This window comes from Schistocerca cancellata, chromosome 1 (genome assembly GCF_023864275.1).
Source record: "Schistocerca cancellata isolate TAMUIC-IGC-003103 chromosome 1, iqSchCanc2.1, whole genome shotgun sequence".
NCBI classification, from domain to species: Eukaryota; Metazoa; Arthropoda; class Insecta; order Orthoptera; family Acrididae; genus Schistocerca; species Schistocerca cancellata.
Genome location: NC_064626.1, coordinates 289,716,935 through 289,730,538, shown reverse-complemented (window position 1 = coordinate 289,730,538; position 13,604 = coordinate 289,716,935). Strand labels below are relative to the sequence as shown.

Here is a 13,604-nt window from a genome sequence, read left to right as displayed (position 1 = left end):
TACCGTTCACGTTCACCACTCTAACTCGTTCCTGCTGAGACTTAACCTGTGTGCCGGCCGAAGTGGCCGTGCGGTTCTAGGCGCTACAGTCTGGAACCAAGCGACCGCTACGGTCGCAGGTTCGAATCCTGCCTCGGGCATGGATGTATGTGATGTCCTTAGGTTAGTTAGGTTTAATTAGTTCTAAGTTCTAGGCGACTGATGACCTCAGACGTTAAGTCGCATAGTTCTCAGAGCCATTTTAACCATTTTTGAACTTAACCTGTGTTTAATTGTTTGGTGTACAAAAAGCGAGCCCCCATCGGCAGATTCTCAAATCCTCTACTCCCGTGGATATACGACGGTTGGAATTTAGTAGTGGCAACTAATTATTTACAGCTCGTACAAAATAGATACACGTTTCAAAGTTTTACTGACCTTCAAAGTAGTCACCAGAATTGTGTATAACCCGTTGCCAGCGATGTGGAAGTCGTAGGATACTCTTAGCAGTGCCAGTTGTGTTGACAGTTCGAGTGGCGCGGTCTATTGCCCGATGGATTTGTAGCAGTTCTGAAGCGAATGCCGTGAAGTGTTTCCTTCAGTTTAGAAATCGAGTTGAACTCTTGAGGGCTTCAGTCAGGGTGGACCTATCATGACAATTGATCGTTTCCGGCCTCTTCTTTTTCTTGTGCCATTATTCGGCATCGGCGCAAGGACGGCATGGTTGCCGGCCGGTGTAGCCGTGCGGTTCTAGGCACTACAGTCCGGAACCGCGCGACCGCTACGGTCGCAGGTTCGAATCCTGCCTCGGGCATTGATGTGTGTGATGTCCTTAGGTTAGTTAGGTTTAAGTAGTTCTAAGTTCTAGGGGACTGATGACCAACGAAGTTAAGTCTCATAGTGCTCAGAGCCATTTGAACCATTTGAACCAAGTTTATTAATAAGTACATAAACAGTAGCGCCTAGCTCGAGTAAATTAATTAGAAGAACTGTTTGTAGTAGTTCTGGTAGTCACTGAATTTACACAAATTCGTAAATGAGCCGATGGTCCCAATACGGATAAAGGGAAAGGTAGAATTCATTATGTAGCAGAACAGTTACAACGTGCGATAATGGCGACTTCTAATACCAAAGTCTTTTAGCGGTCTCCAGAGTAGAGGCCACTACCCGGCGATGACTGAGGTAGCCACTGGCGGTTTCACCGACGGCGATGAGTGGCAGTGGCATGGCATCTACGGTTCCGATGTTTTCCTTAGCGACAGCTCTAATTGAAGGACCACTTCTGTGATCGTCACCTAGCGTAGAGGACTTGAAGCAAAAGTCTGGCCTGGAGATCCTAAATACCGAATGGTGTCAGGATACACATGGGCCTATTTGCAACCTCGTGACCCGCGGAAGCAAGCTGGTCTGCAGGGCCGTTGACCTGTGGTGACATACACATGCTATCACTTGCCAGCACGGACAGTGTTTGCTAGTGAGGCTACTGCGGCTTTACCCGGTTAGACCACTGGCACGATTCTGGTGTGAGAGGGGTAACTGACACATGGAGGTCAAACGGACCACACACAGCACGTACAGATGAACAGAATCGAATCATCAACTATGGTACTTCGATCGACATTTACCTCCTGTGTCTTTGGAATATGGTACTTCCCACCCGTAGTGCCCCAGTCATGCTCATGGCCACAGCAACACAAATAATAATATCAAGTGACATATTTACTGTGTGTAAACAGAAGGAAGAGTATATGAGGTATGTGAATAAATTTGTAGGTGATTTAGGGGGTAACATGGAGTGAAATTTAGTACACCAATTTGTCACCTCTGATAGCAACAATGACTCTAACCTGCCTGGGCACTGGGTCGTTCTGAGCTTGGATAACAGCTGCCGTGCTGCTTCAACCCTATGTCAGAGTTCATCAAACATAACGGCTGTCAAGTGGTGGTGTGCCAATCCCTCGGTAACCCGTGAACAATTTTTTTTCCGTAGGTGAGAGATCTATAGAACATGTTGGCCAAGGCAACAGTTAAACACATTCTGTATCAATGTGGATCGCAACAGCACTGGTAATGTACGACCTTGCGTTATCTTGTTGGAAGATAACGTCACGGAGACTCGAAGATTGGGCAATAACACGTCAGAAATGTTACAACTGTTGTCTAAATTACCGGCTAATCGAACCAGAAATGACAATTTCGTGCACTCCATTGCTATACCCATACCGTCAAGCCAGGCGCTGAGCCTGTATAACGATGAAGAACGTAGCCTGGAAATGTTTGTTCTGCTCGAAGCCTACAGAGACAAACAGTCCACTGTGATGCTGTACACAGAACTGCGACCTGCCTGAAAAGAAGGAGTGGTACCACTCCTATGTCCAGTGCTGCCAGTGCGACTCTGCTGCCGCGCCGAGTGAAGCTACAACAAAGGTCGACAGACATAGTCGCACGGTCTATGTGGACACGTGTAGTGTTGGAAACGAGTCAGATTTCTGACTTAAAGTATATGACATGGCTATACAATTGTGCATGGCCAAGCAAACAATATGTCCCCCTCCTTTGACGCTAGTCCTTGTGGCATTGTTAAGAGCATGGACCTCTGCACTCATTGATTCCTTGTACATTCATCAGCAAAAAACATTATGACCACTACCCACCGAGACGTTGGATGCAGTCTGGTGGCGTTGCGGGCACATGACGCGGTATCAAAAGCATGTACGCGGAGCAGACACGGTCGGGGGATCACTCTAGCGAAGATATGGGCTGCAAATGGGGAAATCAGTTGAGACAATCGCCTTTGACAAAAGGCAGATTATTATTCCGCAGGACCTATGAAGGAGTATCTTGAAAACGTTGAAGCTGGGCGAATGTTCACCTGCTAATGTTGTGAGCATCAACGAAAAGAGGTAGAAGGACAGTGGCGCGCTGAATGGTTGAGCATCCACGACTCTTCACAGAACGTAGGGTTCGGAGGCTTGTTTGCTCTGTAAAATAAGGTAGATGGTGATATGTGCCATCTCCGCCGAAAGAGCACAGAGCTGGTGCACTCTCAAGTGTTTCGGAACACACCGTTCATTGTAAATTCTTGAACATGAACTCCGCAGTGGACCACCCTCACGTGTTCACATGCTGACCCAACGACATCGTCAATTACGGTTGCCATAGGCACGGGACCATCGGGATTCGACCGTCGATAAATGGAAACGTGTCGGCTCTTCGGGTGAGCTACATTAGGCCGAAGCTCATCACCAGAAACGTCGTCATCGAAGTCAACGGCGGCTCCAAACGTGCAGCAAAGCCACCGACACACGATGGTAGGATCAATATAATTCTATGGGGGACATTCTCCTGCGCTTGCGTAGGACGTGTAGTAGTAATCGAAGACACACTGACAACTGCGAACCACTTGCATCCTTTCATGTTTGATGTCTTCCCCGACGACGATGTAATCTTTCAGCAGTACAACAGTGTCTCGGAACACGAATCGTGCTATAATGGTTTGAGAAACATTGTAGTGAACTCATGCTGATGTCTTCGGGACCAAATTCGCTTGATGTAAATCCTATTGAACACATCTGGGTCGCTGTCGGGCAGCATCACCACGAACCCAAATCAGCGGCCCGTTATTTAAATAAAGTTACATTACCTGTTGTAACGGAACATATTAAAGGCTTTACTGTACCGAAGTATGCAATACCCTCCAAATTCAACCAGTTTAACGAGTATTTATGATTATAGAAAAGTTATTGTGTATGTTAACAATGATTGCATAACATGTCTCCATAAACAGTCAACCCATTAAATTATACTGAATAACTGACCCACACAAAAGTTTATATCACTTGATCACTGATACAGCAAATGTCATCATGTAAAAACACTAAGTTCATCTTAAATAATTAATATGAAGTACGAAAAATAGTGGCCAACTTAGGTATTTTGGATCTCCTTAAATAAAAATCACCCAGTGAAACCTATTTGTTCACTAGGAGCGTTCTCACTCAGTATTCACGAAATCAATCCTATTGTAGACGAAAACCAATGTAATTCTTAATAATTCAAGTTATTTACTTATTTATGCAAATTAGAGAAGTCAATAGACAAACTTCTAAAAAACGGCCTTTTTGTAACAAAGAATTATTCTGTCAAGTCAACAAATCTGTCTGTCATTTTAATAACATGTTAAATTATGTCACTCGATGCAAATTAATAACTTTTCTGCACAAATTATGATAACAGATGTACATGTGACTTGTAAACTATATCTCTTTTTAGTAGTTCTTTGACAATGTTATAAATACAAGCAGCAAGAACGGTTGAGAAACAGTCGGAATGTCACTTTGGTACAGTGTGTTTGTGTGTTGTTGTTTGAGGTGGATAAACAATGCAAAGAACATGTAACGGAAGTACTACTTTGTGTTGAGTCATGGTCTTTGGTGGACAGTGGAATTAAGATGGCCACCAGAGTAATAAATATTTGAAGTTTACATATTTGTTGGTTTCGCTCGTTCTTTATCATCAAAAGCACATAAAAAACACGGGACCTCATGTTTTTAACCCTAGACAACCAGATGTAGAGCCAGCATCAGCATCGAGAGACAGCAGCGATCCAGCAAGTAGCAGCGATTACTACAACACAATGCATTTTAATGGCGCCAGCCTAACATCAAGTGCTAATAAGCTCCGTAAATGGGAGTGAAATAGTGCGATTATAGCAATTAGCAATATCTACGACCAGGCGACCATTACAAAAGTGGGGGCTCGTCCGGGATCTTTAAGTACATCGATGATAATAGTGCAGCGATAAATTTCGTAAATGCTTATCATTCCAAAAAAGTTTATTTGTGCAGTGTGGCAGCAGTGAAAATATGTCAAACGGAAAAAACGTGTGTATGTGCGACTACGAAAAACAATCATCACAGCGCTCGGAAGATTAACGTCTGGATTATGTCAATGGAATTCATCAATCAAGACTTCAGCTTCGACAAAACCGAATAGAAGTGAAGAAAGCCAACAGGAACACCGATCACGACATCATAGCTACATATAGCAAGGTATTTTGTTGTTGTTGTCATTTAAAATAATTAATAGTTAACATGTCTCTACCTGAGAGGGATGAGATCGTAGGAAATGTAAAAATTGAACCAGGGGATGGTGAACAATTAAACTTAACAGAGTGGCTAGCAGCCTTTGCAACTCAAATAAGCTCGCAACTTAAACAATCGAGTGAACAAGTAAGTTCAAATTTTGATCTATTAAATACTCATCTCAATGAGAAGTGTGACGAAATTAAAACTACCCTCAGTAAGGACACTAGAGAACAGTTGATACACTTCAGAAAAGAATTTCAAGTTAAAGTTGAAAGTTTAAATGAAAACATACAAGCTAACACAGACAGCATTGCTGTCATCTATAACAGAGTAGATACTGAAGCTAAAAGATTAGATCAGAGAATAGACGAAACATCAGAAAACCTTAAACAAGAATACAACCTGTATACCACTAATGTAGATACAAAAGTAGAAAATATATACACTAAATGTACACAATTGGAGGACGCATTGATGTCCAAACAAATGATTTACAATCAAAATACAATGTATGGGCACATCCAAGTGAAATGCTTTCCTGGTGAAAATCTGCACCCTATTGACTTTATTCACCAATGTAAGGATATGTTTGTTGTAGGAATATCAGATAACATAAAAATTAAGTTAGTAAAACGGTTTCTAGAAGGGGAGGCCCTATCCTGGGCAAATGAGAATAATGATTCTTGGAATACTTTTGAAGAGTTTGAAGCTAAGTTTATTTGCAAATTTTGGTCACAATCCATACAAGCCAGATTAAAGTCAGAATTTCTAAATGGACCAGTGTATAGAGGGAAAGTAGGGGGAATGCAAAAATTTTGCAGAGATCAATTGAAAAAACTTGCTCACTTGAATAACTCTTTTGATATTATGACACAAATTGATGTTTTAAAAAGAAGGTTACCAGAGAGACTGCAGTGGGAATTGGTCCATGGACCAGACAATTCAATGGAAGAGTTCCTGAAATTTGTAGATAGATTAGATAGGGCCTTGGAAAGAGAAAATAACCAAAGTTTTGGCTCTGGCAACAACCAGTATGGGGGGTGGAACAGGAATGTAAATAGAGGTTATTATGGGAGGAGAGACTTTGAAAATTCTGGAAATAATGCTCCAAATAGGGGGATAGGAGATCTGAAAATGATTTCAGAAACAATACACAGGAGGGAGGATGGAGGAGAGATAACAGGAATGATAGAAGTAGGTATTGGGGAAGAGAACAAGATAGAAGGAGGTTTGCTGAAACTAGTGAACAAAACGACAACTACAAACAGACAGACCGAGGGAACCAGCCGGGAAACGGTGGACAGTCCCACTAGATGTCCGTAGTTTTGGGGCTAGACAATATTACGACAGGACAACACATAACCGAAACTGGAGAAGGAGAAGATACAATGTAAAGAGTAAGTACCATGAAAATACTGATGTTGTTAGAATGAATAAACTAGAATTTAATAAAAGGTTTTGGGACACTATGAGTAAAAGTGATACAGTTAGTAAAAACAGTGTTCAAGCACAGGTAGTTAGTGAAAGTGCAGAAGTTGAAGGTATTGCAGAGTTCCATAGTTGGGCTGAAAAAGATACTGGTGTTAATAACAAGTCAGACACACCACAAATAGAATCTATTTTGGGGGGTTTATTTGATAAGAAGGGGGATGACGAAGTGTTTAATGGAGCCAAAGACTCAATTGCTGAGATTCAGATACATAGGGGGGAAACTGAAGATGGGGTTGTTGTGGAGGAGGAGGAAGAAGGAATAGAGGGACATTTAAATAATGATCCTAAATCAAGTGATGTTATTGATGAGAGTGTGGAGGGAGAAATAAAAGTATTTGTAGAATTGAAAAGTGATGATGAGGTAAAGGTAAGTGATGTGACAAACATGGGTAATAATGAGGTTAATGTAAGTGAAATGCAGACTAGGTAATGTGTATCTGAGGACAAGCTATTGCCTATTGGGAACTATGAAACACTAATCTATGAGAATGGTAATAATAATAATATTAAAGAAAATATAAAGGGATGGAATGTAAATGTGTGTTTTCAAGAAAAAGGGGAAAAGTTTTTAGAAGTTTTGTGGAACAACTATGGAAACTGTATAAACAAAGATGCCTTTTGGAAAGAATTAGCAAAGGTAAGTGCAACCTTGTATCCTACATGGTGGACAAGAATCCGTAGTGGACTTTATAAAAAAGGGGGTGAAAACAGTAGTTTGTTAAGTGACAACACAGTGTTAAAAGGAAGAGATGAAAACAAAGGTTTATGTTTAAATGTCAATGCTTTGCAAACAGAGAGGGATGTGTCTAAGTGTAGGAAAGAGACATTAGACTTAGGAACTAAAGAAATTGAAAATGATCTATTGTTTGAAAATACTGAAATAGACAAAGATGTTGAGCTAGGTTGTCCATATGTTAAAGTAAACATTGACATTGGTCCATTTGAAATAAAAGAAAGCCCACATCCTAATGCGTATAGACTTATCTTTCCCAGGTCAAGAAGGTTATTTGGATTAAGAAACATCACTGAATTGAAACCATATAAACGCGATTAAGCACATTTCCCTGTTTGAATACAGTTACTTACCCATTTTCCGTAAAGCATGTTATCAGCAAAGATTTTACTGGGTGTGTCAAATAGCAACTACCACTCATCCTACAGACCCTGGAAAAGTTCCAGATCTCTGAGAGAATGTTTTTATATTTTTATTGTCACTATTGAATATTAAATTTTGAGACATCTTCTTTACTTGCAACGGGCAAGAAGGTGACAAACATTTATTACTTTCCTTTGGTATTGTTGAGTATGGAACATACTTGCACCAAATAAAAGACAATGTAAAAAAATTGTTGTGCAAGACCCATCATTTTGTTACTATTCTTTTCTTAGGCATAAGATTTGTGTACAATTTTCTACAGCTAATCAGGTGTTCACCAAGTTTGATGTTTGGGTTATGTTGTGAGCAATTTAAGTGTCCAATTTTGGTATTAATATGTTCTTGTACTGTCTGGACTATGTCTCGCAATGGGAGACAATATTTAAAAAACTCTTCCTTTTTTTTAAATGCATATTATATTCATACATGTGACTTCTCTAGTGTTTGTGTTTATATATCATGTCCATACTTATAATTATGTTCTTTGTTTTCATTTCTTTTATGTGGCTCAAAAAGAGCAGACAATTGCAATATTTTCCTATGGACATATGACCTGTCCATCTATGTAATATATTTATGTTCCTTCTATTATCTTGATTAATCTGTGACTTAATGAGAACTGACTTTGAAATAATTTACATATATTTTTTATATATCTTAAAATCGCATGTGATATATTTGTGTCTGTTTTTGATCATTTTCCATGTGGCTCACTAGGAGCAAAGATTAACATTTTTTTTTACTTTCATATATTACTAAATATTTTTATTATGCTGTCATACTAAACGACATAACACAAAGTGCATTTGAAACAACACAACTAAAATATTTGCAGGAAAAAGTCATTTTGAAACATAACGGTCCTTGTATACATACACATTATGCATAGTAAAACAAAACAAAAAAATTATTAAAGTAGTACTTTTCCAAATTTTAACCATTTGACACATTTGTCCTAGTTGGCTAATATCATTAACGTTCTGTAAATGATATTACCCGAGGGGGGTGTTGTAACGGAACATATTAAAGGCTTTACTGTACCGAAGTATGCAATACCCTCCAAATTCAACCAGTTTAACGAGTATTTATGATTATAGAAAAGTTATTGTGTATGTTAACAATGATTGCATAACATGTCTCCATAAACAGTCAACCCATTAAATTATACTGAATAACTGACCCACACAAAAGTTTATATCACTTGATCACTGATACAGCAAATGTCATCATGTAAAAACACTAAGTTCATCTTAAATAATTAATGTGAAGTACGAAAAATAGTGGCCAACTTAGGTATTCTGGATCTCCCTAAATAAAAATCACCCAGTGAAACCTATTTGTTCACTAGGAGCGTTTTCACTCAGTATTCACGAAATCAATCCTATTTTAGACGAAAACCAATGTAATTCTTAATAATTCATGTTATTTACTTATTTATGCAAATTAGAGAGGTCAATTGACAAACTTCTAAAAAACGGCCTTTTTGTAACAAAGAATTATTCTGTCAAGTCAACAAATCTGTCTGTCATTTTAACAACATGTTAAATTATGTCACTCGATGCAAATTAATAACTTTTCTGCACAAATTATGATAACAGATGTACATGTGACTTGTAAACTATATCTCTTTTTAGTAGTTCTTTGACAATGTTATAAATACAAGCAGCAAGAACGGTCGAGAAACAGTCGGAATGTCACTTTGGTACAGTGTGTTTGTGTGTTGTTGTTTGAGGTGGATAAACAATGCAAAGAACATGTAACGGAAGTACTACTTTGTGTTGAGTCATGGTCTTTGGTGGACAGTGGAATTAAGATGGCCACCAGAGTAATAAATATTTGAAGTTTACATATTCGTTGGTTTCGCTCGTTCTTTATCATCAAAAGCACATAAAAAACACGGGACCTCATGTTTTTAACCCTAGACAACCAGATGTAGAGCCAGCATCAGCATCGAGAGACAGCAGCGATCCAGCAAGTAGCAGCGATTACTACAACACAATGCATTTTAATGGCGCCAACTTAACATCAAGTGCTAACAAGCTCCGTAAATGGGAGTGAAATAGTGCGATTATAGCAATTAGCAATATCTACGACCAGGCGACCATTACACTGTGCATAGACATCTAATGCCACATACCTCCTCGAACCTACCACCAGCCTGTCGGACCGCTGCTACACAGCAAATAAGCTATTAATCAGGTGGTCATAATGTTTTGGCTCATCAGTGTATATCCGCATGGCAGTCGTAAGACCCTGACCGACGCAAGCAACAATATCGCACAATGATAAATCGCTGTCTCGATACAGGCCATGATCCGAGCACTGTCGAACTCCGATATGTGTTGGTAGGCGTTTCTCCTTCTTACACGAGGCATAGCCGATCTTCTCACAAACGAACAGATTTCCTTATAAGAAACCCACAGCTTAATCTTTTCTTGCATACAGAATGCAGATGACTGTAGTGCTACATACAAGAGCACTTTTCCTTTCAACCTCCGATCGGTCACAAAATTAAAAGCACAGTGAAGCTTTGCGCAGATATGTTGTGCAGAGTCTCTAGTATAACCATCCATCGCGACATACACTTCTCAGTTCTGAGTGCACAGTAAGCACGCGTGTGCTGGACTCCAAAATTCTGCTGAGAAGTTTCGTCTGATTTCATACAGCCCATCTAACGTAACTGTCATGTGTTTCCATGTTCATGACAATTCTCGGCTACATGCTGCAGGGGCAACGATGGGAAGTATTTGTCTGGAATTGGCTCCCTCTGATTTTCATCACTTCGCTCACAAGAACCGCTGGTTATGAGGACACCATTTTGGCACAGATAACGAGGTGCAGAACAGCATACAGAATTAGCGGAAATAACACATGACTGCCTCCCATGAAGAGAGTATTGTACAGCAGGTCCACGCTATGACATATGTCTGAGTCGGAGCGGCAACTATGTAGAGAAAGAGCTGAACAGTGTAGTTAAATCTTCACTTAAAACTTCCGGGCTGATAGGCCGTGGTCGAAGTATAAAACACTCTCCTGACGTTTCGCCTCCGACTGCGGGAGATATACTCGGAGGTAAAGCCGCGAACTGCGAAGAGAACTCGACGAAGCGCTGATTATATAGGCAGTACAGAGGGCGCCACAGTCGATCACGTGGCGTCGGCTATGAGATTGTCTCTGGTAATGCCAACATTCTCGATTGAAAGTAATCGATCGTCACGCTTGCGATGCAACGCTCACATCCAGATTTTATCCAGTTTAACACCTTCGTCTTTCCTGTTAAAATTATTACGATGTTTATCAATCTCGATAGCCTCTCTATACAAGCGTGCATAATAATGCGAGGTTTTTGATATGACGCTCGTCTCGCTGAATTTTATTTCATGATCACCTTCCTGGTAAACATGTTCCGCTACGGTCGATTTATCCGTGTGACCCAGGCGGCAATTCCTCTTATATTCAACAAGACGGGTGTTCACACTTCTCTTTGTGGTACCGATGTAAACCTGTCCACAACTACAAGGAATTTTATATACCCCCGGCGTAGCCAAAGGGTCTCGTGCATCTTTTGCCGACCTTAAAAATTCTTTTATTTTTCTGGTGGGTCTGAAAATAGTTTCCACCCCATAGTTGCCTAAAACTTTCCCAATGCGGTCTGTGACCTTACTAATGAACGGAAGAAAAACTTTGCCCTTGGACGACTGTTGTTCGTCGTTACTCCTGATTCTCTGCCTAGAGCGAAGTGCTCGATCTATATCCTTGCTAGAATAGCAACAGATGAACAGATTGACGGGGTGGCTATGGGTAGTCCTCTCAGTCCTGCTGTGGCTAACTTATTTATGGAGACTTTTGAACAACGGGCGTTGCAGACTGCCAGTAAGAGACCAACCAGATGGTATCGCTACGTCGATGACACGTTCGTAGTATGGACACACGGAGCAGAGGAGTTGGACGCCTTCCTGACACATTTAAACAGCATTAATCCGAAAATCCAATTCACTATGGAGACGGAAAGGAATGGGCAATTGAACTTCCTGGATGTGTCTGTGATTAAACGACGGGACGGAACGTTGGGCCACAGATGAACAGATTGACGGGGGTGGCTATGGGCAGTCCTCTCAGTCCTGCTGTGGCTAACTTATTTATGGAGACTTTTGAACAACGGGCGTTGCAGACTGCCAGTAAGAGACCAACCAGATGGTATCGCTACGTCGATGACACGTTCGTAGTATGGACACACGGAGCAGAGGAGTTGGACGCCTTCCTGACACATTTAAATAGCATTAATCCGAAAATCCAATTCACTATGGAGACGGAAAGGAATGGGCAATTGAACTTCCTGGATGTGTCTGTGATTAAACGACGGGACGGAACGTTGGGCCATAAGGTGCATAGAAAGCCCACACATACTGATCGTTATCTACACAAAGAATCAAACCACCACCCTAGACAAAAAAGAGGTGTAATGAAAACTTTGGTAGACAGGGCGTACAAACTTTGTGAACCTGTTTATTTAAAAGATGAGATTGAACATCTACGGTCAACGTTCGTGAAGAATGGCTGTTCTAGCAAGGATATAGATCGAGCACTTCGCTCTAGGCAGAGAATCAGGAGTAACGACGAACAACAGTCGTCCAAAGGGCAAAGTTTTTCTTCCGTTCATTAGTAAGGTCACAGACCGCATTGGGAAAGTTTTAGGCAACTATGGGGTGGAAACTATTTTCAGACCCACCAGAAAAATAAAAGAATTTTTAAGGTCGGCAAAAGATGCACGAGACCCTCTGGCTACACCGGGGGTATATAAAATTCCTTGTAGTTGTGGACAGGTTTACATCGGTACCACAAAGAGAAGTGTGAACACCCGTCTTGTTGAACATAAGAGGAATTGCCGCCTGGGTCACACGGATAAATCGGCCGTAGCGGAACATGTTTACCAGGAAGGTGATCATGAAATAAAATTCAGCGAGACGAGCGTCATATCATAAACCTCGCATTATTATGCACGCTTGTATAGAGAGGCTATCGAGATTGATAAACATCGTAATAATTTTAACAGGAAAGACGAAGGTGTTAAACTGGATAAAATCTGGATGTGAGCGTTGCATCGCAAGCGTGACGATCGATTACTTTCAATCGAGAATGTTGGCATTACCAGAGACAATCTCATAGCCGACGCCACGTGATCGACTGTGGCGCCCTCTGTACTGCCTATATAATCAGCACTTCGTCGAGTTCTCTTCGCAGTTCGCCGCTTTACCTCCGAGGATGTCTCCAGCAGTCGGAGGCATAACGTCAGGAGAGTGTTTTATACTTCGACCACGGCCTATCAGCCCGGAAGTTTTAAGTGAAGACAATAATGGCCGTGAAAGCTTACAGTGTAGTTAAATGTTTCAAATAAAACAGTTTTGATTTTCACTGCGGCTTCCATTTCGTGACCAACCAGAGGCTGAAAAAAACAGCCCATATACTTTTTGCGGTGGTGCTGTAAGACTAATCATTTACACATCAAAGCATGTAGTACACTTCATAACAGTTTCACCTCTGGAGCATGCCGCCTTCAAATTAATTAATTAATGACCAGCAGTGTAACTGAGTTTATAGAATTCTTTTGCTACCCCGTACAGCGAATTAACCTAGTTTCTAATATTACGGGGAACTAATATTAAAGGGAACTTGCATATTAAATTCCATGTGTTGCACTTTTTTCAAATGGTTCAGATGGCTCTAAGCACTGTGGGACTTAACATTTGAGGTCATCAGTCCCATAGACTTAGGACTGCTTAAACCTAACTAACCTAAGGACATCATACACATCCATGCCCGAGGCAGGATTCGAACCTGCGATCGTAGCAGCAGCGCGGTTCCGGACTGAAGCGCCTAGAACCGCTTGGCCA

General features: G+C 40.9%; 1 protein-coding gene across 2 annotated transcripts in view; it reads left to right on the top strand.

The window, feature by feature from the left end:
* LOC126171596 (carboxypeptidase M) overlaps window positions 1-13,604 on the top strand; it is a 307,417-nt gene that overhangs the window by 171,581 nt on the left and 122,232 nt on the right. The gene's annotated exons all lie outside the window — the stretch shown is intronic.